This window comes from Babylonia areolata, chromosome 3, assembly GCF_041734735.1.
Source record: "Babylonia areolata isolate BAREFJ2019XMU chromosome 3, ASM4173473v1, whole genome shotgun sequence".
Classification (NCBI taxonomy): domain Eukaryota; kingdom Metazoa; phylum Mollusca; class Gastropoda; order Neogastropoda; family Buccinidae; genus Babylonia; species Babylonia areolata.
This window is the reverse complement of record NC_134878.1, coordinates 9,057,795-9,062,794: the sequence shown is the minus strand read 5'-3', so window position 1 is coordinate 9,062,794 and position 5,000 is coordinate 9,057,795.

The following is a 5,000-nucleotide window of genomic DNA, read 5'->3' as shown; positions in this document are numbered from 1 at the left end:
TCCACCCACCCGTATATCCAGCCACCCTTGTAAGAATGGTTCTCACAGTTCATCCACCTATCCATCCACCCACCCGTATATCCAGCCACCCTTGTAAGAATGGTTCTCACAGTTCATCCATCTACCCACCCGTACATCCAGCCACCCTTGTAAGAATGGTTCTCATAGTTCATCCATCTACCCACCCGTACATCCAGCCACCCTTGTAAGAATGGTTCTCACAGTTCATCCATCTATCCATCCACCCACCCGTATATCCAGCCACCCTTGTAAGAATGGTTCTCACAGTTCATCCACCTATCCATCCACCCGCCCGTATATCCAGCCACTCTTGTAAGAATGGTTCTCACAGTTCATCCATCTACCCACCCGTACAGCCAGCCACCCTTGTAAGAATGGTTCTCATAGTTCATCCATCTACCCACCCGTACATCCAGCCACCCTTGTAAGAATGGTTCTCACAGTTCATCCACCTATCCATCCACCCACCCGTATATCCAGCCACCCTTGTAAGAATGGTTTTCATAGTTCATCCATCCACCCACCCGTACATCCAGCCACCCTTGTAAGAATGGTTCTCACAGTTCATCCACCTATCCAGCCACCCTTGTAAGAATGGTTCTCACAGTTCATCCATCCACCCACCCGTATATCCAGCCACCCTTGTAAGAATAGTTCTCACAGTTCATCCACCTATCCAGCCACCCACCCGTATATCCAGCCACCCTTGTAAGAATAGTTCTCACAGTTCATCCACCTATCCAGCCACCCTTGTAAGAATCGTTCTCACAGTTCATCCACCTATCCAGCCACCCTTGTAAGAATCGTTCTCACAGTTCATCCATCCACCCACCCACCCACCCATTCATTCATCCAACCACATCCAATCCACCCACCCCACCCCACCCACCGTCACATACACCCTTCCAACCATTCATCCATCCATCCATCCACCCATGAATAGCTCTCACACTTCAGCTGATATAACCAGCTAAGCGGTCCACCCTTTCTCGCGAAAGCCCCCACCACACCCATATCCCTGCCATCAAATGGGCACACAGTCAAAGGAGACATCACCCATCACACCCGGCATTCAAACCGTCAAGGAGGGGGGTGAGGAAGGGGAGGTGTGGGGGGGGGGGGGGGGGGGGGGTGGCAGGAGCTCATAGCTGCTGGTTCGATAGATGGATGCCGCCGCTTATAACGGGTGGGAATCCACCCTTGACTGTCCTTTGTCCAAGTCTCTTGGCTTCAGTGTGGTGTGATGATGATGTTCCTCAATGGTAGTGTTTAACGACCTATTGGCTGTCAAGTTGTTCAGGTCTATTGGGACTTGGTACGGTAGAGGTTATACGGTTTGGTGTGTGTGTGTGTGTGTGTGGCGGGGGGGGGGGGGGGCGGGAGGGAGTCGTTGACGTCGGTGTTGGTGGGGGGTCTGTCTGATGTTTCTAGGGGGTTGGGGAGGGGGGGGGGGGGGGGGGAAGGGTAATCCTGGCTGTCTGCCGCAGGGTGAAGTCATGGTGTTTCATGCGGTAAAGCTGGTTGTAAGATGAGGGGTGTGTGTAGCGTTGTCCTCCATCCACCCTGCTGTGTACCATCTGGAAGAAGTCGGTTCGTGTGAAAGTGGAGTTTTAACAACGAACTGGTTTTTTCCGCCCTTTGATAATGATAAATACGGTCCGTGTTCCTCAGTGCTTGTGTGAAGGTCTCGTTATGGCTCGAGGGAGGGGGGTGGGGGAGTAGGTGAGGGTGGTTGGGGGTGGGGGGGTGGGTGTGGGAATCAGTTCATTTGGATGTTTTTTTTTTTTTTTTTTTTTTTTGCTTCAGAACCTAGCCTAACTACGGTACATGGCCATCTCGTTGCTGTTAATTATCAGAAAACGTACACAAGTCACAATCACAGTGAATAGCAACTGTGTGTGTATGTGTGTGTGTGTGTGTGTATAGACAGAGAGAGAGAGAGAGAGAGAGAGAGAGAGAGAGAGAGAGAGAGAGAGAGAGAGAGAGATTATACCCTTGTACTGTTGAAAAATGTCCAAGTTAATTCTCTATTTCCTTTCGGACCATTGCACAATTTATTCGAAAATGGAAAACAAAGCAACTATAACGTGACCTTTGTTTTCGCAGATGAAGACAGTTCGCTCTGACATGCCCAGACAGGTAGGAGACGCAGCAGAGACACAGACATGAGACATAGCAGAGACAGGAGACACATCAGAGACACAGACAGACAGGAGACATAGCAGAGACACAGACAGGAGACATAGCAGAGACACAGACAGGAGACACAGCAGAGACACAGACAGGTAGGAGACATAGCAGAGACACAGACAGACAGGAGACATAGCAGAGACACAGACAGGTAGGAGACATAGCAGAGACACAGACAGGAGACATAGCAGAGACACAGACAGGAGACATAGCAGAGACACAGACAGACAGGAGACATAGCAGAGACACAGACAGGTAGGAGACATAGCAGAGACACAGACAGGAGACATAGCAGAGACACAGACAGACAGGAGACATAGCAGAGACACAGACAGGTAGGAGACATAGCAGAGACACAGACAGGAGACATAGCAGAGACACAGACAGGAGACATAGCAGAGACACAGACAGACAGGAGACATAGCAGAGACACAGACAGGAGACATAGCAGAGACACAGACAGGAGACATAGCAGAGACACAGACAGGTAGGAGACACAGCAGAGACACAGACAGACAGGAGACATAGCAGAGACACAGACAGGTAGGAGACATAGCAGAGACACAGACAGGCAGGAGACATAGCAGAGACACAGACAGGTAGGAGACACAGCAAAGACACAGACAGACAGGAGACATAGCAGAGACACAGACAGGTAGGAGACATAGCAGAGACACAGACAGGCAGGAGACATAGCAGAGACACAGACAGGCAGGAGACACAGCAGAGACACAGACAGGAGACATTGCAGAGACAGAGACAGGTAGGAGACATAGCAGAGACACAGACAGGTAGGAGACACAGCAGAGACACAGACAGGAGACATAGCAGAGACACAGACAGGTAGGAGACACAGCAGAGACACAGACAGGTAGGAGACATAGCAGAGACACAGACAGACAGGAGACATAGCAGAGACACCGACAGGAGACATAGCTGAGACACAGACAGACAGGAGACATAGCAGAGACACCGACAGGAGACATAGCAGAGACACAGACAGGTAGGAGACATAGCAGAGACACAGACAGACAGGAGACATAGCAGAGACACCGACAGGAGACATAGCAGAGACACAGACAGACAGGAGACATAGCAGAGACACAGACAGACAGGAGACATAGCAGAGACACAGACAGACAGGAGACAGGAGACATAGCAGAGACACAGACAGACAGGAGACATAGCAGAGACACAGACAGACAGGAGACATAGCAGAGACACAGACAGACAGGAGACATAGCAGAGACACAGACAGGAGACATAGCAGAGACACGGACAGGTAAGAGACTCAGCAGAGACACGGACAGGTAAGAGACTCAGCAGAGACACGGACAGGTAGGAGACATAGCAGAGACACAGACAGGAGACATAGCAGAGACACAGACAGGTGACATAGCAGAGACACAAGACAGGTAGGAGACATAGCAGAGACACAGACAGACAGGAGACATAGCAGAGACACAGACAGGTAGGAGACATAGCAGAGACACAGACAGGTAGGAGACATAGCAGAGACACAGACAGACAGGAGACATAGCAGAGACACAGACAGGAGACATAGCAGAGGACAGACAGACAGGAGACATAGCAGAGACAGAGACAGACAGGAGACATAGCAGAGACACAGACAGACAGGAGACATAGCAGAGACACAGACAGACAGGAGACATAGCAGAGACAGAGACAGACAGGAGACATAGCAGAGACACAGACAGGTAGGAGACATAGCAGAGACACAGACAGGTAGGAGACATAGCAGAGACACAGACAGGTAGGAGACATAGCAGAGGACAGACAGACAGGAGACATAGCAGAGACAGAGACAGACAGGAGACATAGCAGAGACACAGACAGACAGGAGACATAGCAGAGACACAGACAGACAGATGACATAGCAGAGACACAGACAGACAGGAGACATAGCAGAGACACAGACAGACAGGAGACATAGCAGAGACACAGACAGACAGGAGACATAGCAGAGACACGGACAGACAGATGACATAGCAGAGACACAGACAGGAGACAGAGCACAGACACAGACAGGAGACATAGCAGAGACACCGACAGGAGACAATAGCAGAGACACAGACAGACAGGAGACATAGCAGAGACACAGACAGACAGATGACATAGCAGAGACACAGACAGACAGGAGACATAGCAGAGACACAGACAGACAGATGACATAGCAGAGACACAGACAGACAGATGACATAGCAGAGACACAGACAGGCAGGAGACATAGCAGAGACACAGACAGGAGACATAGCAGAGACACAGACAGGAGACATAGCAGAGACACGGACAGACAGGAGACATAGCAGAGACACAGACAGACAGGAGACATAGCAGAGACACAGACAGGCAGGAGACATAGCATAGACACAGACAGGCAGGAGACATAGCAGAGACACAGACAGACAGAAGACATAGCAGAGACACAGACAGGTAGGAGACATAGCAGAGACACAGACAGGTAGGAGACACAGCAGAGACACAGACAGGTAGGAGACACAGCAGAGACACAGACAGGTAGGAGACATAGCAGAGACACAGACAGGAGACATAGCAGAGACACAGACAGGAGACACAGCAGAGACACAGACAGGAGACACAGCAGAGACACAGACAGGTAGAGACACAGCAGAGACACAGACAGGAGACATAGCAGAGACACAGACAGGAGACATAGCAGAGACACAGACAGGAGACATAGCAGAGACACAGACAGATGACATAGCAGAGACACAGACAGGAGACACAGCAGAGACACAGACAGATGA